Here is a 26132-nt window from a genome sequence, read left to right on the forward strand (position 1 = left end):
ATAGAATGTTAATCAGGAAGCAATGATTTAATGCAATACTATCTAATAATGATGCATGCAATGTGTCCCATGACAAGCCACATACTTTGACACAAGATATCTAAAACATCATGACTTGTGAAACTCCTTGACGTTGTTAACTCAACTACACAGTATAGATCTCAACATGCTATTGTCTCTTAAAACCAAACATAGCTCTTGTGTTATTTAAAAAAAAAAAAAGACTATTTCCATTCTTTTTCAGTACACAGTTCAAAAGACTTCAAATTAGAAAACTTGAATTATAAAGCTATTCTATTTGTCCATAAACAAAATTAAGAAAAAAATATTTTCTGCAAATAGCAAACATTTTAAGTGGAATCAAAGTTATCCTTACCATTGTCTCAAGGATGTTATAATTTTCAATAAAATTCTGGATTTTGTTAATGATGTTTTTCAAAGCCACCTCCTCTAGATGGTCTTTTAAGACAACTTTCATGATACAATGAATGATGTCAGAAAACTAGCTTTATGCTTGTCATTATTTTAATCTTAGGGAAAGCTGTTTCCACAAGATAAGAAGAAAATCACATTTCTGGAAGAGAACAAAAGAACTTTACATATATACATTTCCTTTATTTTCTTTCTGAAACAGTGATGGCTGATAACAAATTTCAGAGTTTTTGCAGGGACCTCCAGGGTCTAAAAGTTATTATTATTTTTTTTTGCTGTGGCTTCTAGATTATGTCACTTTCATACGTTTTCTACCTGTCAAAGAGTGAGTCTCTTTCATTTGTAACCTTTTGTGTAGTTTATCACTTGACAGCAAACTCACAGGAGTGCCTGTTCCTTATTTCCTTTGCCGTATCTCCCCTTCAATTACATCTATGAATGGTTCCAGGAGAAGACAGGGTAAACCTGCCCCACTCTAAAAAAAAAATAAAAAAATAAAAATCAACAACCCACCAAAACAACAACAACAACTAACAACAAAAAATCTGTTCATATAAGAAAAAAACACTGGTTATTCAGATACAATAAGAAGAAATTTAAAAGGCAGTGCAAAATGCTGTTTAGTTTTCTCTCTTCCCATTGGTAGAAGTGCTCTCTTGAGTGCCAGAAAATGAATCTAGTTTCATGTTCTACCCTTATTTCTCTCCTGAGAGAAAAACACTGCTTAAAGCTCATTTGCTACCCCCTCTCTGGGTTTTAAAATCAAGTTAAGTATAGGTTTTAAACATAAGTTAAGTCCATGCTTCAGACAAGTCCAAAAGAGGCCCCAAATGAAAGACTTATTTGGTGCATTGACTTTGTCCTCTACAGTGGTAAACTGTACCCTGGCTTATAACTCTCAGTCATCTGAGTTACCTTTTAGGTTTAGGATTTGTATCTTACGGAGGAGTCATGTGGCTAAATTCAGATTTTTAAGACCCTCTTGGCAATCACTAAAGTTAACTCAGGCCTTAGGTGTTCCTGAAGGCTGATCCTTTATGTCCTAAGGTGGGCACCTACAACAATCTGGCTTTGTGCCTCAGGAATATTTTGTTGTTTTTTTTTTTTTTTTTTTCAGCTGACACTAAAGACAGTCCAAGGTGAGCCTCTCCAGGGTAGATATCTAAAGCTACAGGAGATTAATCCCTCCCCTTAACATAACATGGCTTTCCCACATGAGGGAAGAAAATTGAACAGGAAAAAAACTCAGTATATAGCCGAGGAGAAAATATTACACAGGAAATAATTCATATATGGTAGTTTGATCAGACTACTGTGCTGTTCATAGGTTCAGTGCTTTCCTCCACTGGAGCATGTTTAAGGGACTGAAAAACAACCTTTGTCCTATGAGACAGAGTAACTCATGCCGACACACTATGTGATCTAACGACACAACTTCTGCTGCTAACATGATTTGCTGAAATAGTTGAATTAGCCATGTCATCGGGACAGGTGATGTGTTATATGTGTATTGCATAACATCATCATCTCATACAAAGTGGCATCATGCCAATTCACAAAGTTAGAGATGTGGCAGAACTGACCTTTGGCGTAATCCCAGTGTGTTAGGAAAACATTGAGCCAGAAATGCTACAAAAACCTCAGTAAGGCACTGATGTTGGACATGAGCACTTACACAAACCTGTGCCTGCATCTAATCCAGTCCTGACAAAATATTTAGCAGTATTCTCTGGACATTTCTGTCTTGACAGCCAGGTAAATTCAAGCCAGAAATACAAAAGATGCCCCTGAGCAAGGGAGAAACACAAAAATAAGCATTAGCCAACAAAACAGACCTAGAGATACCTGTCAATAGAGCTGATAAGAAGTATTCCCTTCTGTGGCAAATCTAAGGGGAATTCCAGGAAAGATAGAAATTGGTCACAAGAGGTTGTGGTGAAGCAGGGAAGCTGGCCCAGATGGGTTGCTGTACACACACAGTGCTTGTGCTCCATAGGTTCAGAGCACAGCAAAGCTTAGGGGTTGAAACACAGGATGAAGGTGTGGATCACCTCAGTCTCCTGCACTTTGCTGTCTCCCATACACTCTGAGGAGTATTGCCTTAGGTAAGGCAATATCCATACTGCATTGATGAGGTGTGACAGTAAGGTATGGACAAGTTTACCACACATACTAGCTGACATGTGCCATGCTCTGAGCCCATCTGGTAAAGTCCTGGGCAGCCAATGGCCATGCTTGTGATAACCATACTGCTACTGTCAATCAGGCTAATTAGTTTAAAGCTAGCTTACATGTGCTTTTATGATTACAGTCACACCTCTTCAAACATGTTTTGCATGGAAACATCTGGCAAAGTACTGTTGTTTCTCAGAAACTACCCCCTTATCCTTATCTGTGTTCACTTAATCTACTGTTGTTTGTGTTGTTTTTTGTCTTTTTTGTTTGTTTGTGGTTTTTTTTAAATTCCATTTTCATTTCTAATAATTCTGGTGTCAGTTTTTCAGATATGTTAGTTCTGTCATTAACCAAATATGCAACATATCTTGTCCAAAACCAGTAGATTCCATCAGTATCATTTGCAGAGCTGTCAGTTTGGTTTGGTGTGCTTATCTCCCCTTCATTCTCTGATGTTGGCTGAAGTCACACAGAGGATACTTAATTAACCAAAATGATTGTGGGAGTGAACATTTTCATAATGTGTATAAGGAACAAAATGTTACAAGTCAGTTTCCATCCTCTAATACTTGGCACACACTTAGTCCAACTCGGCACTTTTAGAAACATAAAGAAAGCCATAGGTTCAAAGAGAGAAACAGAATGGTAACCCAGAGTCATGTCCTGAAGAAAGGTAAGATTTTTATTTGTGACACTCATAATGGACAAAAGTGCTCAAGACAGTTCTGACCTAAGGTCTTCACCTGTTTCTATTAATTGCTTTTATAAAAATGTGGTCAGTGATCTGGTCCTCTGTACTGTATGCAGGATGAGGAGATGGCTTGCAGGAGGATGAATTACTTCAAAGTTTTGCCCCTCCAGAACCCAACATGTCTTCAGCATTGAGAAGAAATGGATTTGGTATACAACATTAAATAAATTCTGAATAAATTCAGAACATGAGTCTAGGGAAGTGAAGAATAAGGAATCTACCCATGACAACCACTTCCAGCATTAAGGAGAGGTATGAACATGGAGATCCAGTCACCTCAGAGTCTGTAGGGTTGACAGAAAGGAGCACCTCTGTTACAGCCCTGTTTGGATCCTGTTTGAGAAGAGCCCTTTGCTCCCAACTGACTCTCAGCGGTGTTCAAGGAGGCTGCATCTCAGAAGTTTGCATTTGAGACATCTCAAGCTGATGGTGCAAACAGGCTGTCCTGTGTCCGAGGTGTCCAGCCAGAAGCCAGGTGTGTGATAGTCCCATTCCGGGAGGTAATCTGATATCTCATGGGATATCCAGCTAGAGGAGCTAGGCGGGACTAGCTCCCTTTCCAAATGCACGTAGCCCTAAGCTGTTAGTAAAAGTTCAAGCTAAAACTAGTTCTTCCTGTGTGTAGTGTAAATCAACAGGGGAAGGTCTTAAACTATCTGTAACACACAATTTATGCTCTCACAGTCTTTCATCTTTTTAGTTCCCTAAGGTAATGGAGTAATTGCAGATAATTATTTCAGAGATTACTATCTAATTCATACTGTGAATCTACATGACAGATATTATTCATTTAGCCAACAAGCAAAGCTATTTTTAATTCCTATCTAGTCTTAGTTCAACCTTTCAAAATAAAATAACTCACTACTGATTCCACAATTCTTTGTGCAACTGGCAAGGTATTGTGGAACCTTATGCAGATAAAATGCCTATGCTTAGCAAAATTATGAATATGTTTTAGTAAATTTGATCTCGAAATTAACATTTTAATCTTAATGAATATGTTCACTCTGAGGCTTTAGAATTAAGAAAACATTTCATCTGTGAGTCTTGGAGGCAGAAGTAATGTTATATTTACCTATGTTTTTTCTATTTCTATCTTAGTCATTCAGATCTTTTAGGACATTTTCCTCATAATGTGTCTTCTCACTTTTTCCTATTAAAATTATTATTATTATTATTAATAATAATAATAATAATAATAAAATAAAAATAAAAATAAAAATAATAATAGAAATTTTGATCTAGAACTGAAACCACTTTAAAAATTATGTTATAACTTTCTTCATGGCTCCAGATCCCAGCTGAGTGATATTACATGCTTACTAAATATAAAGAATAATTGAATCAGTTTTAAGAACATTTTAATTATTTATCTGATAGCTATTTTGGATGCTTCTGAAATTTTTACTTAGACCTCTTATAATGTTCCTAACTTTTCTTTTTCCAATTACATTTTTTAGTTGTTGCAAAACAATTCCTTCCTTTAATGGGTATAAAAAATACCTTCAAGTTTCCCTTTGTATCTCAGCTATAAAATTGTGTAAGAATTAAAATAGCCACACCCAATAAGGAAAAGCAAATCTTACAGAACTATGAATAGAGACATAGGCATATTATTTCTTTATTAGTTTATATATATATATGTGTATTATTATCTATATTAAAAGCTCTCAGAAACGTAAAATAAAAACAATGCAATGAATCCATTTATTCTTCCATAGTTTTCAAACTGATCTATAATCATCAGTGAATGTTCTTTCCCAGAACAGAAAGATCACCCAGAGTCCCAAGAGCAAAATAATAAATAATGCATGAACTGCAAGCAAGATTTGATATTGAAAATGAAAGTACATTACCTGCAGAATTACACACTTGCTAATACTTCAGATGACAGAACCAGGACTTAGCATGTCTTTTTATTCTTATTCAGCCTTCAGCTACCCAAATTCTAGGTTATGCTAGACTTTGACCTTCAGGTTTAGCTACATTCACAGCTAAATGAAAACACAATATTGCCACCACAGTAGTGAAACTGAGAAGTGAAAAACACTGTCGTTTTTCCCTGTTTCTATCCACATACTAGCTCAACCGTAGAAAAATGTGAAAATTAATAAATGTAATTTTGTTATTTCTTTTTATACTTCCTGCTTATATTTAAAAGTTGACTTTACTGCAAGATAAGGTTTGGTGTGCTCCCAGACCTTTATGAACTGAAAAAACATTATAAGTAATGAGAACATTTAGACAGAACATCTGACAGAAATGCCTGTTCTCCTCATTTACAATATGCCAGACTGACAGTCAGTTTTAAATACAGCTATTTTTCATTTCTTGGGCTGCTTATTCACTTTTTCCCCAATCATTTAGTGAGGAGAATATTATTCAGATTGAGAACAGTCTTTGTCATATCTGGTTATAGTAGTCAATCTCAAACACATTAAATTCAGGTAGTAAGACTCCCACTGGCTTCAATTACTTTTGAAAAGGCCCTGCTCAGGTCACTGACCTTGCTAGATTCACACACACAAGAACATGGCAATTCCTTGTGGTGGCTGCCTTCCTGACCATATATGAAGATATGACAGTCCACATGGTGAGGCCAGTCAAATGTGCAGTGTAGAGGGAGCTGGGATTCTGTCTCTGCTATTTATCTTTCTCTTTCATATCTTATTCTGAGAAGTCATTGGGATGGCAGCTCTGTATTCCCCATAACACAAGAATAACTGCTGGAAGACAGAAAAACTCTGTGTGTGTCTTTGTGATGTAAATCATCTCTAACACTTGTATAGAGTAACAAAATATATAAAACTCATTTATACAACTTTCTAGCCAGTTCTAGGCTTTGTGGTTGAATTTTGTATCTTTTTTTTTTTTTTTTCTCATTTAAATTTTATCCTTTTCCTAAAGCTGAATGAAAGTAGTGTTTCAATTTCAATGAAGATCCGAGAAGCATCTGGCAGGCTGATTGCAAAAGTAAGTTTTTGCAACATTGATGTGCATTTGGGAATACTATTAGAAACACTTACTGATATTAACATGATTTATAAAGTAGTAAATTAAGCATTCAGTAAATAGATATGTAAGATATAAACTGGGAAAGTTACCTCAGTCTGCTCTCTTTATAGCACAAGTAGCATAACACTGGAGTGGACAGGACTTTACAGGCTTTACATACTGAAAGTAGAGCAAGGTGCTTTGCTGTCACAGATTATTGAATACCAAACAAAGCTTCAGTTTAGGTGGATTAAAAATTCAATACATTGTGCTCAGATGTTGTGGTTCACTGAAATTAAGAGTTTCCTGGCTTTCCACTCTACTGAACTCATATTTCCGATGCACACAAACATGTGTCAGCCCACCCTTCTTCCCAGTCTCATTTATTTACCATAGTCAGCAAAATCCAAATAAGTGACTTTCTGGCATCTTGCCATTTCCTTGAAGGATGCATCTTGCTTGTGCAAATGAAAGCCCTGTCATATGAAGCAAGGAGCTACAGCCCAAGAGGCTGCAAGTTTCAGCAGGCAAGTCTCCATCTTGGACTCTACAAGACAGATATTTATTTTATTGTAGCTTCTCCACACAGTGTTGTAATGGTCTCACATTCTACAAGAGCACAGTTCTTGTGTCTCCACTAATTTACCTTCCTCCTCTTCTCTGGATTTTTTTTCCTAGTTATGCTGACCTTAATATGTGAAGGGAGTTACAGATCTCTTGCGATAACTTTTGCTAATTTCACATCCGAAGCTCAGTGAGCAAACACAACAGCACTGCTCTCTTCACATAAAAGCCATTTCAGACCATGCTGTTTGTGTCATTGACTGCAGCAATTGGATAAAATGGAAATGCTCACCAAGGACTTCCCAGAGCCTGTGATAGCCTTCTCAGAGTTAGGCAGCCACTCACACATGCTCCGACCTCCCCTCCAGCCATGCACATGATAACATCTATTTGAGGAGAAGATGCCAACACCTCAAGGGAAACCACCCCTTTTCTCCTTTCTCCACTGAGGAAGCCTAGACAAGATGCCTGACATTCACACACCAATGACTGGACAAAGGAAGCCTACTGGCTCCTCTGCTTCCTCCCAGGGGACACCACCATATGTTATATGCATGATAGCCAAATCCCCATGCTCAGCACCAGCATGTATGTGTTGACCTGCACTGTCAGGTGCCACTAATCAAACACATGGAGCCCCTTATGCAAGAGGAAAAGCCAGGGAAAGCCTAACAAAGGAATGGAGAAACACTCTGAGTGAGGGAAACAAAGTGGAGGAAGATCACACAGGCTCACACACAGCTGCTGAGGGCTCAACCCTGGGTCACTGCATGGGTTGTTACCTCCTGCTCATTGAGCAGGTTCAGCATGCAAAAAGTATACTTGGGGTTCACACAGCACATGCAATGGGTGCAGAAGCCAACATTGCAATGGGGAAGAAACAAAAGAAAACACAACTATGCAGAGGAGGGAACTTCAGGAATGGAAACCAGAGACCGACACTTTCAGAATTTTGTTTAGGCTGTTGTAATGGCTGAACACAAGTGACTGGGTTTGAAGGGTAGGTGGAGTGAAAGAGCAGGGAACAAGAGTGACTGTCATCTGTGAGATCGTCATTGCTGCTGAGGCAGGAATATGCTGTGTCCTGTATGTGCCTGACATGGTCTAATGTACCAGGAGACATATCAAGTGAAGCTTGAGCTTGAGCAATACCAGCAAAATAGCAACACCAGGCCAAAGAAGTAGGTGGGGGCAATGTGAATCAGCTAGTCTTGGCCCAGTGGACACCAAAAATACCCTGGATTTGAATCATAAAAATGAGACAAACACCATTAATTAGAAAAGACGTAACACCTGCTTTTAATGATACAGGCCTTTAGACTAGTTCTCAGCGGAGGAAGTTCCTGCTGAAATCTTCTGGTACTTGAAGACAATGTGCTTCTTATTAGGATAACAGAATCTGCATTAGGGTCCCCAGAAACTCTGGAGAGCTGTTGCTCTGTGGCAGATGTGTATGCCCTGTTGAGCTTTTATATCAGCATCACAGACTTTCCTTACTTGTCCTAGCACACTAGCAGGGAGTCTGTAGGACCACATAACATGCAACCATATAGATACAGTTGAAGCAAGAAAACAAGATATGTCTGCAACACACTGTCCTCAGATTTGTTTTTATCCTAGGCCAGAACACAACCATGCTAGAAAATTAAATTTAAAATAATAAATAAATAAATAAATAATAGTAATAGTAATAATAATAATAATAATAATAATAATAATCTCAGCTCAGTGCAGACATAAAAATGATTTGGGACAAGCTTGGAGCTCTTCAGCATCCTATCCTGCATTGGACTTTGAGGGAGAAGCAGAGGCTGTGCAGAAGGCACCAGTAACACATTTATTCACTCATGGATTAAAATTACTTGCAGATGTAATTTACCAAACCATCAGTTTAGATTAAGAAACATGGATTCCTCTCTTGTGCATGTATTGCGTTAAGTCATGCCCTTAAAAGCACAGAATCACAGAATCGTTCGGATTGGAAAGGACCTTAAAAACTATCCGGTTCTAACCTCCCTGCCATGGGCAGAGACACCTCCAAATAGATCCGTTTGCTTAAAACCCCATCCAACCTGGCCTTGAACACTTCCAGAGATGGGACATCAGCAGTTTCTCCAGGCAGCCTGTACAAGTGCCTCTCCACTCCTCATAGTAAAGAATTTCTTCTTTATATCTAATCAAAATCTACCCTCTTTTAGTTTAAAGTCCTAGTCCTTCACTAGTTTAAACCTTTTACTCCTTGTCCTATCACTACACTCCCTGACAAAGAGTCCTATCTTTCTTGTACCTTTAGGTACTAGAAGGCCTCTATAAGGTCTCCCTGTAGCCTTCTCTCCTCTAGACTGAACAGCCCCAACTCTCTCAGCCTGTCTTCACAGGAGAGGTGCTCCAGCCCACCGGTCATCTTCATGGCCCTCCTCTGGAATCATTCAAATAGGTCCATGTCCTTCTTGTGATGGGAGCCCCAGAGCTGAACACAGTCCTCTAGGTGGTAAAATACCAAAGAACATGAGTGTGTTACTGCTCCACATTAGCTGCAGAAATTTGTTCCTTGCTTATAAAACTACCAACTCCACTGATGTCCACTAAATGACTAAGTAAAATGCATTCACTTGTTAGAGCAAATACTTTTTATTAACATTATAGCTGAATATCTTGTAAGTAGAATTTGATTGCAAATTTTTTTTGGTCTTGTTTTGTTTTTTCTAATATATATTCTGGTCAGCACCCATAACTACTTGCAAATCACATTTGCGGCAAATAATTAGCTTTTTACTGTGTTTACTTGATTATGATTACAGTTGGATGGGATATTGACACATGATTTTCATTGTAATGTTATTTTCTTCCATTTCAAGAGAGAAATCATTTAAAGAAAAAAGTATTTTCTTTTTAGTTTTTATTATTTTGCCATTTGTATCTTTTTTCCAGCTTGAAACATGTTTCACAGTACATCTTTGGATTCATTGTCTGATAAACTGTCCACATTATTGTTCTTGTGGAAAAAACAATTCAGTTAAAGTTTTATAAGTACATTTGCAATTTTTTTTTTGTTTTGTTTTATTTAAACAACACAGAAGTAAGCATGTAAGGACATGGTGGGGCTGCAGTGACAAGAAATGTAAACAAGTTATTTTCCCATCAGTTACTTAAAGTCTTCCTGCTGTTTTATATGTTTCCCACTTTATGTTAACTTTGCTTATCAATACAGAGGCTCTTAAGTGAATTCATTCTTCAGCTCATCATTTACTCACTGGAATTTACAAGTAGCAGTGAATTGGCATGAAAAATTTGAAATAACATCCACATATGCTCTATGTCTCTGCATATGAATTCAATAGCATTCATACATGTGGTATCTGTAAGAGATATTTCACCTAATGTTTTGTTTTAATTAATTTTGTGAATGTCTTTTATGGTTTATAGGATGTTCCTCTCTGGAAATCATGCATAAATAAGAAGTAGCAATGAAATTACATAACAATGTCTAGAAGAAAGAAATCTGGATTTAGTATTCTTTAGTGAACAAATATTTCCTACAATTCATCTTTTTTCTTATACTGCTTTTCATAATTATTCTTGGGACAAGATTTTAACACTGTGAATCTTCAGGTTGTTGTGAACTTCTGAACTTTGTGCTTCCAGGTAAGTAACTACTGAGTTTCAGCTTTCGAATGCTTAATAGTTTTTGAAGTCAATTCAATTTTTAGGTAATCTATGCAAGGATTAGAAGACCATAAACTTACATTTAATTTTTTTCTTGAGCTTTGTAAATTCTATAGGCAAGGGAACATCTCTCATCTCCCCATACAGGATGGTGCTTACTGACACTATTTCAGAAAACCCCACACAAAATCAAAACAGTACAAAGAGTTCTGGTTACATATTCAACCATTAGCTGTATAAGTTATTATAAACAGCATACATTAGGCTGTTTGCTTGACTTTTATTTATAAAGCATTTGGGTCTATTTTTCCCTCTATCCCTCTCTCTCTCAAAAAAAAAAAAAAAAGAAAAAAAAAGCAATTAGTTGAAGGAAGCAGTTCAAATGATGAGAAAATGTATACTATGAATAAGGCTCTGGGACTTTCTGAAACATTCTCAGTCTTCCCCAGCAAAAGAGGCATTTCATCAAAACAGAAAGATCTGTAAACCATGCCCATTTCTAGGAGTTTTAACAGAGAAATTCATTTCTTCCTCTCAAATTTGATGCTCAGCATGCTCACAATTATGTTTCTTTTCTACTTGCATGTATGTATCAGGGCAGTGCCTTTAAAACCTATGAAACCTCTATATAAATTATATCCTCTATGTGTTAAAAAAAAACAATTCAGTTATGAGAATTTTCATTTTGTTTTCATTTTAGGCTAAAATGCTTAGAAAATATTTTGTCTCTAATCTCTTTCTACTATCAATGGACAGAGCGATATTTTTCAAAGTACTTGAAGATACACTCCTGAATCAACTCTCCTTTTAAAGAAGCTTTTCTCTCTCCACTGACTATGGCTTCCCTCTAGCTCCTTACTACTGAAATGTTGAAAGACTTCCTTTTCTTTCCATTTTAGAGTGGAAAAAAAAAAAACTGTGAAACTTCTAAATGCCTCACAAATGGAATTGTTGTTTCAGGACATTCCTGGGAGTTCAGATGTTTATAAGTATCTTATCCAGTGGTTCCAAATGTCTTGACCTTGGGCTAGAAACCTCAGGAAAACACATTTTCCCAGTAGTTCTTTTGGTTCTCCTGATTCTCTTCTCATTCTCCTGTTTGCATTTAGATAAGAAAAAGATAAAGATAAGTCTGATTTCAGAGAAGTGGTAGCTCAATATTTTTTATCAAAAAAATCATGTATTTCCTTTATCTGGTCTAAGGTGAATGTTCTAATTCTCATGTGGTTGGGGTGATAAGAACAGAAATAGAACAAGTTGGTGGAGAGAAGTGGCTCACTCTCTATATGTTTCTAGTAGAAAGTGCAAGGTTATGAGCACAACCATGTGAACCCATCAAGAGGAAATATACTGCCTCTTTGCATTTCAAAATGATGCACAATCATTGTCCTCAAATCAAAGTGCATCAGAGTAGACCAGGTTCAAAGGTAATGCCCAAATCCAGTGTAAAAATTACAGAATGATATACTTTAATTACAACTCCCAAATATTGTAATGTGACTTTCCATCCTAACGCCAGACAAATAATGGAGAAATTAGGATATGGAGGACATCATTCTCGATTTTCTAAGTTCCACTTAGACATATTTAAACACCCATCTAACTTTAACCTAACTTCATAATTATTTTCCGAGCTTTTACCCTAAAGCAGCTTAGGTAATATGGTATGTGTAAACAGCTCCACTCCCTTAGTACCCAGAAATTCAAAGAGCAAATGAAAAGACTTACACTTATTTCAGTTGAAGAATTTAAAAGATTTTGGGAACTCCCAGTTGTGTGATGACAATACAGCTGGATTACTAGTAGTAGCTCAAGGAATTCCCATGAGTATATGGCCTAATGATTTTAAGGGTGAAGTGAGAAGACCCTAAAGCATTAACAGCTGCATTGGTAAATTTGCTATCTTAGTAAAACCTGAGCTACTGAATTGCACAGTGCATGCATGTGTGTGCATGTGTCCATAATTTGATGTCTCTCTGTATAAACATATAGAGATAGATATACGCGATTTTTATATTCTTATGTAGACACACACATACATATACAAGATAATGTATGCATATACATACGTATATATCTGAAAATTATTTTAATCTAAAGAGTTTTTCTCATCTTAGATGACATACTGATAAAGAACAGTCTAATGATTCTATAACAGGTCTATGTAAAAGTTTGAGCCAGAAAAAAACACTGGTTTCATTTTATACAGTTTTTCTTTTGATTTTAGGGAGCTCTTTGGGATAGGAATCATGTCATCTTCTATGTTTTATTTCTGTATAAACACTTCTGAACACAAGGCCAAATTTTAAACAAATGCAAGGCTTAAGTATTCTGGTGGAGGGCATGAATTTTCAGCTGATGGAAGGACACATGCAGGAAGCAGAACCTACACTGATATTCAGATCAAGCCCGTCTAGGCCATTATCTCTTGCTATGCGACTGGAATCGCAGTTTCAAAAGTCCAAAGCATGCTAAGTAACCGTGTACACATGTACACATATATCATCTTCCACATGGAACAGGCAAAGAGCAAGCATATAGCCAATGACCATATACTACCTGAGAAGTACTAAGTCAGAAATTATCACACTTCATTAGCTTGCAACCACCTGACCGTTCCTTAATGTTATTGACTTCTGTACTGTATTTGAAATAATATCAATATAAATAATTGCTGAAAGTGTGCAGGCTCTTTTTTTTTTCTTTTTTTTTTCCTTTTTTTTTTTTTTTCTGTCGAAGAGAGCTAAATTTGAAGCAAAATCACTCTCCACAGCTTAATATATCTAGGAATCATTCATCAGAAAAGTAAAATGGAAATAATGTATAATACAATGCAGTCCTGAGAGATTCCAGATGTCTTTCTTCATCAGTTCAAAGTATTTTAAGTGTGTTTTTCTCAGATGCTGTGTACAGATAGTGTATTTAATTATGATAAATTGCTTATAGAGTGGTACCATTTTTTTGACATATAATAACATATGCTTGTAGAATATTCATACATCAAGACACATGAGTAATATTTCATACAACTGTTTCATATACCACAAAAAGAAATTGCAAAAACACTAGTTTGAGGTGTTCTTATTTATAATACATCTTATGCCAAAATATTTCAGTTTTTCTTAGTTTGATAGTAGGTCTTGAAGGAGATTGGAAGTTGCTAAAATGACATGGAAGACAGGCACATATGATCATAGATCATGCATTTTTCTAATGCCTTAAAGACAGAAAGGCATTGAAAACAACACAAATATTTCATGTGATCCACTTTGGAAGTAATCAAAGTTTTCTTACTTTCAATGCATAAATAGTTGCATTTTTATATTTGACTGATGGACAATACAAGGCATTCAGACTTTCTCATTCAGATTTAAATCCCAATTTTAATCACTCAGAGTTGAAAACATAGTTTGTTGCACAAACATCTGGTGACAGTGACTGGAAAGAAATAAGGGGAAAATGAAAAAGTACACGAATCTTAAAGAGTTCACAGAAAACCTACTGAATCACATTACTTTTAAAATTGAATTTTGCTTCGTGCTGAAAGAAATCAAGAGGTACTTTCTAGCTGTAAACAACTATGATTCCAAAACAGCAAAGAAGTCCTGAAATTTGGTATGTGTTTGTACCAGAGGGTCATATTTACAGAGTGTTCTGCCATTTCAGCGTTCTTACAGACTCATTGTGAAATTCCTACCACGCTTCACACATGAGTGTCACATTTACTTTGCTCACTTCAGCAATAATGTGTGACCTTCTTTCCACTAACTATCTAGACCACCATCACGAGACCCCAGTAAACGGGAAACCTGCATTCAGGGTTTTAGTCTTTGTTGATTATGACATTATTCATGGCAAATCACAGTCTGTTCCTTCAGAGGGTGGCACAGAAACCCTCAGTATTAGACATATTGACAGCTTCTATGGACAGTAGGTGAAGTCCTTTCAGTGAATGTGTTTTCTGGCTAAATATGTACTAGGATACCAAGTTTTTCCTTTTTCTCTAGAATGCCATCAGCACACTGACAACAGATGATTACATTTTTGACATCAAATTAAAAAAAAAGAGTATAACAGGATCAAAACCTGAAACTCTCAGTATCTCAATATCATGTTTCATCAATAAAAGTATTGATTTAGAGCACTAACAAATATCCAATGGAGCTTAAAGGCAAAAATATTTAAGGGAGTGCATCAATAACAATAATAATTACCAACAAGTCATAATCGGCATCAAAATTCCTACAAAAACTTATTATCTACATCTTTAGAAAATCTAGAGGCCCCAAATCAAGCTTTACAATTTTACTTTACAACCTGAGTATCTCTTTATAGGGACTGTCACTACAACTTTTTTTTTTTTCCTAATGATAACAATAATTAAATGAATGAGTAACAAATTTTAAAGGTGATTCAATTCTCTAAAACTATTCTCCTTTGAGACAGGATTCTAACAAAACAAAATAATTTATTGCATTCCCAACTGCATAAGTTGTCAATATTTGAATAACATTATCAGTCAGAAGGAATAAGGATAGTCTCTGTTAGTGTCCTGTAATTATTTTAATCACAGAATTAGTCTGTGCTTCCTCATCTATCAGTCCCTAGGACTTCCATTTGAAACAAGCTATTTTCACAGCTGTTATAGTAGGACAATATTTTTTCCTCCATTATGACAGCAGAGATAGCAATTCTGTATTGCTGAACTGGGCCAGTTCAACAGATTATATTGCCTCAGTCAACTACCAGCTCCCAAAGAGTGAAGCTATACAGTTAACAGAATTCATAGGTATATAGTCAATGGTTATGTGCATCATATATTTTTCATAATTAAATATAGATATGAAAGTACAGACCAAAAATCAATCACTTTATGTTAATCTTAAAAAATGATGATAGAAGAATAATTGGTTTTGTTTCAACAGCGGGGCTGCATATTAAAATTCAGTTTAGCTCCAGTCTTATTGTGTAAACCTCGTGTAAGATAGTAACATACCTTTCTTTTCTACTCACAGAAATTCCAAAAAGTCAATATCTTGCCTGACAAAATTACGTAATTTTTTTCTATAATCCTTTTTTTTTTTTTTTTAATCACCATTTAACAATATAGATAAATTAGTGGTAGTTTATGGTTTAGTATTGACAAAAGACATACTCAGAAAATCCATTTTTCTGCTTTGCATATTTCTTCTGCATTAACAATCAAACTTTTACTGCTGGTTGTGTTTATCTAAAGCTATTTTTAAAATATTTTTCCTCCTACTAATGAAAAAATGATGCTATTGTTGGCCAGAGCATTTGCTGGTAAGATACATGCTCACATCATCATAAAACATATGACTGGTAGATTATGTGCTAGTGAAAGAAGATATGGTGTTTAAGTATAAAATTTAACTGTTGAGTGTTGCAAGAAACAATCAGATCATAATAGCATTTTAAATTCAAGGAGTTTGGGATCACCAATTAGGCTTTTACTGTTAAAGGACACGAGGATCATAATTCTCATTTTAATACTTTGTTTAACCCCATGCTTCATCATTATGAAATTAGAGGGAAAAAATGATGATTAGGAAATGCTTGTTTATAAAATGTTGACTGCATTTCTCTAGTTTCAGCATTATTTCACTGATGAAGTGTATTCCTTAACTGGAATACTAGTTCCCTCTCTGTCAACTACAACAAACAAAAACAAGAGAAAGCAGAATATCAACCAACAAAGTGCAAAATAAATGAAGCCAAAACCTTTTGTTGTTGTTGTTTTTGTTTTCTAAGACTCGTAAAAAGACTTAGAAGAAAAAGAAAAAAAAAAGGCTGTAAAGCTGCACTAAAAGTACTTAAAACTTCCTTTAAAACATATTGATGTAGCTAAAGGTGTCTGTAAACAGTTAACAAAGCAATTTGTCCTCTGGAGGACATAAGGCTGCAAAGAGCTTGGCACACCCATTGACAGCAGATGGGCCCACTTTTAGCATTGTGATTATTATCTTCTTCACAGACAGCATTCTGAAGATCTGAGCCCTGGTAACTCACAGACAGACATGCCATCAGCTGCAGAGGCCAGAGCCGTTCCGCTTGCAGCGCCAGAAGAAGCATCCCATGGAGAGAACTGGTGGGGTCCCAGGCTGTGCCCACCACCCTCACACCACACTGCTGGGCTGATCTCCCTGTGGCCAGACTTCCCCCTCTATCCGTGCACAAAAACAAGTGACAGATCAGGAAGTCTGGTTTTGCATGCTAACAGACACATCTTAAACATTAACAACAGTTCAAGACTCATTTCACAACTACGTTTTTAATACTCCCCAAGAACCCTATACGCACACACACACATACACGTACTGTACATGACAAGAAACACAAAGTTTGCTTTGCTGACAAGCACAATTTGTCATTTGTAAAAGTCTGTCCATGTAAAGTTGCCAGAAGTTTAACAAAATGTTATGTATTCATTTGAACTCTATGTTCCTCTAGCCTTTGTTGAACAAAAAACATGGCCAATACTACGCACTCCAGCTGTAGGAATTTTTATTCTCAAAATATATGGGAGGATGACTAAATGGTTAGCTATACACAGCACAGAGAACTGAACAAAGAGGATCACAGGTTTTACACGTTTAATAAAACTGGACAGCATGGATAATTTATAGCAGCTTTGAACTGTAAGCACAACACACTGAAAGGTAAGGCTGTCTAAAGGTACCAGCCACTTTGCACACACTCCCCCTCCTTTGCAAAGACAAAGCTATTTCCAACAGGAGTAGGCATTTTTGAACATCCTGGTTTCCTTCACATGTTCCTCTTGCTTGGCCTCAAACAGCAGAACCCCTTCAGCACATTCTTAATATTATCCCATAATATTAACTGTTAATTCATAAGACCGTCAGTATAAAAATAAACTGCTTAAACACCTGCTTAAGGCCCATTTATTAAGAAAGGAAAGAAGACTTGGGAGCATACATAAGTGTTTTCTGAAGTAAAGGACATAGATCAAGAGCTGTAACCTCAGAGAACTGGAGAGTTTTCTTTCTTCCATTATAGGAATGAGAAAAATAAATAAATAAACAAAAATAAAATAAAATAAAATAAAATAAAATAAATAAAATAAAATAAAATAAAATATAAAATAAAATAAAATAAAATAAAATAAAATAAAATAAAATAAAATAAAATAAAATAAAATAAAATAAAATAAAATAAAATAAAATAAAATAAAATCAAGGTACTATAAACCAATTAAGCTAATCCAGACTGGTTTCAGCTTCCCTTCTCCACTTTTCTCCCACCCCTCATTTTTGAAGTCTGATGTTAAACTTCCAAGAATGGGACAAGAGATCCTGAAAGGTTTGTTTTATCTGGTGAATGATGCAATTAATATGATGGACTAAATGCCACTGGACCATACAGGTGTCTGAAGAAGTAAATTTAAGACATTGTAAAATGCCCAGTAGCTATTTAGTTTATTTATTTATTTAATTATCTATTTTTATGTTATGCATTTTGATTCTATGTATTAATATCTGTATAACGTTTTTATTGCATTTACACTTTATTGCACTGATATTGCATCATTATCATTTACTTCTTGGAGAGTTCTGGGAGTTTGTGGTCAGTGCAGTCACTCCTCCCTGCCTAAAGTACTCTCTTCAGCTGCTATAAATCCTGGAGCTGGCGAAGTGGCTAGCAAATAAGCTCCTCTGTAATAAGAAAGATGACAAATGGAAGGAGAGAGAGCCACAGGAGCAACAGGGAGATGCATCTTCTAAATGCGCAGTAAAAAAACTGGGATACCTCCAGGTGATTTTTGTACTTCCTAAGCTAATGGATAACCAACTGACTGGAAAGAACTGGGCATAATGTGTGGAACAAACTACTTCAGTCCCATTTCCAAATCTCTTCCTGCCCTTTGGCTGCCAGCAGTAGCACTGCTCTCTTCAGTCCATACTGACCTGAAAGCTGTGGTACGGAAGTACACCACTCTCTATCATGTACCTATCCTGCTGCTCTCTGTGGGAACAGCACATCTGCAAGGAGATGTTCAAAAGTTGGGATGGAGACTCCCCATTTCTGGTGACTTGTTTACCATACTCACTGAATGAACACTACACCAGTCACCTCCACACAAACCCCTAGTACGGGTTCAACATTAAAAAATCTTTCAAGGACAGTTAAGCATTGCTCAGACACTCTGCAACCTTTGTATTAACAACATGATATGATGGCAGCTGATGGTTGTGACAGTTGTGTGCTTTGCCCCCAATCAAAAAATAGTCATAAAATCATAGAATCACAGAATCACTAAGGTTGGAAAACACCTCCAAGATCATCTGGTCCAACCATACCCTAACTACCAATATTACCTGATAAACCATGTCCCTAAATAGCACATCCAACCTTTCCTTAAAGACCTCCAGGGACAGTGACACCACCACTTCCCTGGGCAACCTGTTCCAGTGCCCAATCACTCTTTCTGAGAAGAAATTTCTCCTAATTTCAAACCTGAACCTCCCCTGATGCGACTTGAGGCCGTTCCCTCTTGTCCTATCACTAGTTATCTGAGAGAAGAGGTTGACCCCCAGCTTCCCACACCTTCCTTTAAGGTTCCTGTAGAGAGCAATGAAGTCTCCCCTGAGCCTCCTCTTCTCCAGACTAAACAGCCCCAGTTCTCTCAGCTGCTCCTCACAGGACTGTGTTCCAGGCCCTTCACCATCTTTGTAGTCCTTCTCTGGACACACTACAGGGCCTTGATGTCTTTCTTGTTATGAGAGGCCCAAATCTGAATGCAGTACTCAAGGTGTGGCCTCATCAGAGCTGAGAACAAGGGGACAATCACCTCCCTGGTCCTGCTGGCTACACCATTCTTGATATAAAACTTAGTCAACTTAGTCAATACCATATTTTCCTTTCATCAGTAAGCTTTGCTATGATCTAGCACACTGAGGATATGGTGGGTAGGTGGGTTGCAGTGTCCATGCTTGAAAACCCTGTAGGAAGCAGAGGGACACAGAAAAGACCCCTGTCCAAATGTCCACTATGGGATCAATGTGTCCAGTGCCTGACATCAGAAACATAGACCATAGCCAAACCTTTCAAGACGACTTGGTGATAACCCATCTCTATGGTCATTGCTGCTATCTGAGCTCTGATGGTTCATTTAAATGCAAAACAGCTGAGAAAAAGGAGTCTTCCTAAACAGCAGCAAAAAAACAAGGTAAATTCTCTGCAGCTGAGCCATGACAGGCAGGAACGAGAGCAAGTCCTCTTGGATAACACCTTAAAGTTTATCCTTCTCAGCCCAATTCATACTATTCTAATCTGAGTGCTTTGCCCTAAGGACACATGGTAGCAATATAGCAGGACGGATTCAACAATGCAGAGATGACAAAACAGAAAGAAAAAGAATTCTCTAAAGCCTAAGAAGAAAATGCTACTTGCATATTGCATATCAGTGGTGCTTCTAAGATAGGAAAAGATTTTAATGAACTTTGAACATCTGATTTCTTCCAGCATTATGGAAAAAAAGTTGTCATTCATTCTACAGTCCCCATCATAGCCAACTACATCCGGCACTGGAAAAAAATCTGTAGAAAGGTACAAAATGAAAGCAATTAAATTTCCAGTTATCACAATATTTTCTCAAATATTTCCCTGTGATAAGCCAAAAAGATTTAGTTAAAACAGGAACTGCTTCCAAAAAGCAGAGATGCCAGCACTACTAATTTAAACCAAAGCAGGGATAAATTTAGCAGTAAAAGTTTTCAGTGAACACTTTCTGTATAGAGAAGTATATCCTGAGTAATGGTTTAAAGTTAATGAGCACTGCACCAGTCACCTCCATGCAAATACTTAGCAAGTATTCAACATTGTAAACTGTTTCAGGGACAGTTGAGTATCACTATTATAACTACCTCATTGGAGTAACAGTCTGTATGATGCCTACCTCCTCTGAACCCTGATCTCAAGGCACTGATCTGTGCCTTGTCACACTACTCTCAGTATCTCCTACTTCTCACAGTTATTGGTAAAACATTTACCGACTCAGATATTTCTGAATTGTATTCTAATGCAAGATTTACAGAATGAAACACCTACAAGACAGGGCCCCAGAAGGAGTCCCAGCTGGCTGGAGGATTTACAATAAATACACATTCCTTTAAGCAAGAGCAATCAACTTGCTTACCCCTGGGCCAGACACTCATATCTGCGTGTGTCTGAGAGCCAGAAGACTCGCTCCATAGGCTTTAAAGAACCAAGGATAAATTGCTGGGAATGTGGTCCTCTGGAGGGAACACCGCTAGTTTCATCATTGGACTAAGACTTGGCTATGCTGGCTATGCAGCAGAGACCCAGGGCCATTTGTCACTGTCAGGTTCAGCTTTGCCTGCTGATTCATTGTCTTCCTTGTCCAGGAGTCCTGGTTGCACATAGCTTTGCACAGCAGCACGGCTTTGCACTGGCATACCAGTCACGCAGACCTGCTGTAAGATCCACACTACTGCTGCTTGCAAACCATATTGAAATCACAGGCTTCCTCCACTTTTAAGAGATTGTACCTGTCAGAATGCTAACAATTTAACACTTGCACGGAGTGTCATTCCTTCAGGAAATTACTTTAAAAAAATACTAACGGGCAGTGTGAGAGAGCACGATAAGAACTGCATATTAGACACATTGCATTATATACTACCCATCTGCCTAGTATTTGGAAGCTCTCAGGGCATACAGTTTAAACCTGTTATGACAGTATCAAAAAAAAAAAAAAACACAAAGCAGTTCATATTTTTACAATAGAACAAACTTTTCTGACTGCTTTAATGTAGTGTTTCAAATATGTCCTGGCCAGAATACCATTTGGTAAATAAGAAAAAGAAAAGACATTGTAAAACTTCTGGCAATTTATGTTCCTTTCTCAGAACTGCAGTTCTCTCCTGTAGACCTGCTTCCTACTTCCTTGCACAGTCACCTTGCTTGTATACTCTCTAAAGTACAATAGCAGAGAGAAAATTTAGAAACATGAATAAGTGGAAAATTATAAACTGTTAAAATGTTTTTTTTCTATAAACAATATGTGAAATTAAGTGCAACAGGATAATATAAAAGCTAAGAAATTATTGCATGTGAATTATGATCAATAAGTATGAAAAATAATTACAAAATTGAGTAAGTAGAAAATAGTGCAAAAGATTAAATAAACAATTGTGTTACAGAACAGGAAGAGGAGTGGATGATGGGGTCTGGCAGAAGGAAAAGATAAACCCTAAGGCAGAAGCAGGAAAGAAGAGGAGAAAGGGGTAAAATGGGATAGTAAAAGGGGAAAGGGGAACATTTGATGCTCTTCCTGTAATGAAGAAGACAAGGAGAATGGAGAGAAGGAGGGAATATGCTTTGTTTGGATTATCTAGCATGTGCCTGCAAACTGCAGATGATACCAACCTAGACTGTGAAGAGGTGCACACATTACATAGGACTGAGGAACCTGACTGAGGACTTGTCAAATTCAATAACCCATCCACTTCAACATTAGCAGTGCTACGTTCCTCCATGCAGGAGCTGGCTGTTCCACTGACATCCTTATTTTTTCTTGTTGTATATATATTTTATGTATTTCTATATCTTATATAACCAATTTATAAAAGAAGTTACATCCATCTATAGTAAATGCTTTTTTCTTACTAGAGGTCTGGAGACATTTGGTATCACTTTGCAAAAAAACAAAAACAAAAACAAAAAAACCTACGTGGAAATAACACTAAAATATCATAAGAATTTGGATGATATTAACACCAAACAACTGAACAAATAACAGAATGACAACTCATTATTCTAATCAATAGGGTTAATTTACTATGTTTTTGTGAACTGTAACAGCTAAAGAAAGCTAAACAAAAATGAACAGGGACTACATGCTGTGCAATGAAGTATTAACTACTTCAGCCTGTTCCAGGCTGTTTAACTATGCTTCATTAACCTGACCATTTATTTCATCAGGGGTGGGTCAAAGTCCCAGAATTTACCTGCAGAGTTCTGGAAACACACAATAACTCTGTCGTATATTTAATCTCTACTACTGTCCTAAAAATACATTCATCTTTACAAACATATTTCAGAACACAAAAAGAAAGGGCACTCCGTTGGTGTACAATCTCAAACATATTTAAACAAGTGAGGAAAATAAGCACACAGTATGACATCTTGCCTTGCATATTTGTCTTCTGTACACTTTTGTGCCCTAACTGATTTTTCATGAGTCCTAACTGATTGCTTTCTGACAAGGAACAAATGGAATACTGCCAGTGACCACAGTTTGACATATAGAAAAATGAAGCTTTTAATCTCTAGGATTAAAATGCAGTCCCAGTGAAGCATGAAATATATTTTATTCTCTGCATGTTTTCGACACATAGAGTTTCCCTGGATTCACAGACAAAGCAGGAGGAAATATGTGCCATTGCATAAGTGGTTCATACACCAAACATACCTCACCACCAATAAAAGCAGCACTCAGTAGAGAAATATAGAAAATATAAAATGAAAGAGCATTCTTTTTCTGTAATAATTAATAATAATTAATTTCCTCAATTTTGAGTGAGAAAAAAAAAATTACTTTTTTTTTTTAATGTATAGAAAAATGCAGAATCTTCAAGAACAAGAGAGCCCATTATTGCATATAGCTCTTGCCTATCTTCAGATGAACTATTATCATGTGATTTGGGCCAGAAGTCACAAAATTACTGGTTGCAATTTTTCTAAATCCTTTTTACTGTTAAGACAAGATAGTCTCCGTGTCATGATTTTTGTCAGCACAGCATGAATACTCCAGTCTTCAATAAGGGCAAGAAGGAAACTGCAGGCCAATCAACCTCACCTCCATCCCTGGAAAGGTGATGGAGCAGCTCATCCTTGAGACCACGTCTAAGGATGTGGAGGAAAAGGAGGTGATCAGGAGCATTCAACATGAATTCATCAAGTCACGTTTAACCAACATGACAGCCTTCTATAATTAGATGACTGGATGGATGGATGAGGGGAGAGCAGTGGATGTTGTCTACCTTGACTTCAGCAAGGCTTTCGACACTGTCTCCCATAACATCTTCCTGGGCAAGCTCTGGATGTGTGGGATCCATGAGTGGACGGTAGGATGGATCGAGAACTGGCTGGATGGCAAAGCTCGGAGGGTTGTGCTCAATAGTGCTGCGCCTCGTTGGAGGCCTCTGGCTAGTGGTGCCCCCCAGGGCTCAGTTCTGGGTCCATTGCTATTCAACTTATTCATCAATGACCTGGGTGAAGGGACAGAGTGCACCCTCAGCATGTCTCTGGATGATAAAAGCTTGGCAGAGTGGCTGACACACCAGAGGCCTGTGTGGCCATTCAGAGGGACCTAGACAGGCTGGAGAGTTGGGTGGAGAGGAACCTCATGAGGTTCAACAAGGGAAAGTACAGGGTCCTGCACATGGGGAGGAACAACCCCAGACACCAGTACAGGTTGGGGGCTGACCTGCTGGAGAGCAGTTCTGTGGAGAGGGACCTGGGGGTTGTGGTGGACAGCAGGTTAACCCTGAGCCAGCAGTATGCCCTTGTGGCCAAGAAGGTCAATGGGATCCTAGCTTGCATCAAGAGGAATGTGGACAGCAGATCGAGAGGTGATCCTCCCCCTCTACTCAGCTCTGGTGAGGCCACACCTGGAATATTGGGTGCAATTCTGGGCTTCCCAGTACAAGAGGGACGTAGAACTTCTAGAGAGGGTCCAGTGTAGAGCCATGAAGATGATTAAGAGATTGGAGCATCAGTCTTATGAGGAAAGATTAAGCGAGCTGGGCTTGTTTAGCCTAGAGAGGAGGAGATTGAGAGGGGATCTTACAAACCTCTACGAATACCTGAGGTGATATATGAATGTAAAGTGGATGGGCCAAACTCTTCTCAGTGGAGGCCAGTGATAAGACAAGGGGTAATGGGTATAAATTGAACCACGGGAGATTTCATCACCATATGAGGAAGAACTTCTTTACAGTTCATGTGACAAAGCACTGGAACAGGCTGCCCAGAGAGGTTGTGGAGTCTCCTTCTTTGGAGATACTCAAAATCCGTCAGGGTACAATCCTGTGTAACATGCTCTAGGTGACACTGCTTGAGCAGGGGGGTTGGAGTAGGTGATCTCTGGAGTTCCCTTCCAACTTCAGCCATTCTGTGATTGATTCTGTGATTTTATACTTCAGTTGATAAGAAGAAGCAGGAAGACCAGGTAGGTCTGGCATGTGTTACAGGTTAGTGTCTATCATTATTTCAGAGATTGCCCAGAGAGCTGCAGCACACAACCTAAAATCCCAGCTTTTCTGGCCTGTTCTGAATGCTAGATCATCCTGTTCATCTGAACTGACACTAGCTTAGCCCTCTCTGTGGGTGTCCCATGGGATGTGTCCATCTTATCTAGTGTTAGAGTTCCAGATGTTAGACAGTAGTACAGGCTCCTTTACAGCAGGAGAAAGGAGAAAGAAAGAATCTCCCACAGCAGATATTTATCTTCCAACAGGATGAATTAATATTTGTATGTGTTTTTCTCTCTGTCTGGTTGTTGACTACAGTGGAGGCCTAGGTGAGGAGCAGCAGAGTAGCTGTGGCAGTGCTGGTTTAAGGATTCAGACTCAGCAAAGTCTGTAATTAGAGGCAATACCTTTTATTAGACCACTTTTTCAAAACACAAAGTGGGAAGTGAGATGGACCTCCTCAAGTGTGCTTGACAGCAAAAGAGAAGGGATCACATCCTGCTAACAGGTGATTTAAATCACTCCCATACATGCACACACACCAGTTTCAAGGCACACAACTATATAGACATGCACCTCTCAGTTGGTCTGGGTTTGTATGTCAAGTTTTGTAGATTTTCTGTTATCTCAGCAGATTTTCTATCATTTACCAATTGCTTCAGCTCAGCCAGTGCTTGGAGTCTTTACACTTTTCTGTAATGCAGACAAATTTTACCAATGTTTCATGGAAATTTTGTAAGACAGCTTCTCTGGGTGACCTTATTAACCTTACAATAACACATTAATACATATCTTGTATAATTTATTGCCTCCTGTGCACATGACAAAGCACTGCTAGGGTACACTTTTTAATGTATGCATTCTGTGTGTGCATTTAGTGGAGAAAGCAAATTTGAAGACTCAATTTCTGAAATCAAAGCAAAAAGTTTACTTCCATGATGACAATAGAATAAATCAAAACCTGTTTTTGTAAGTTTCATATTGTAGCCTCTGACAAAATTGTGTTGAACTAGCACTCAGACTCTACAGAAATATTTCAGATATCTGTGAGTGCCTTAAGAAAACAATATCTTTACTGCTTCTTTGTACTTTTTACATTGCTTACATATTAAGTGAAAGTTAGAACTAATAGCTTCAGGGTCAAGAAACTGGAATGGAAAATGCCTGACAATAAAGATACACGTCAGTGAGCATTGGGTCATTGTCTTCTAGATTGGGATGGCCTTCTAGAAGAAAAAATTGTAACATGATTTGCATGAACATTCATGTCAGCTCCTTGCCACTGAAGAATC

General features: G+C 37.5%; 1 long non-coding RNA gene across 1 annotated transcript in view; it reads right to left on the reverse strand.

Moving 5' to 3' along the window:
• Nucleotides 1-582: 582 nt before the first annotated feature.
• LOC310898408 overlaps nt 583-26132 on the reverse strand; it is a 54382-nt gene continuing 28832 nt past the window's right edge. The window contains exon 3 of the long non-coding RNA XR_014583278.1: nt 583-907. This is a non-coding gene — a long non-coding RNA (uncharacterized lncRNA). The remainder of the gene's footprint in view (nt 908-26132) is intronic.

Source organism: Anser anser (assembly GCF_964211835.1).
Source record: "Anser anser genome assembly, chromosome: 1".
Lineage (NCBI taxonomy): Eukaryota > Metazoa > Chordata > Aves > Anseriformes > Anatidae > Anser > Anser anser.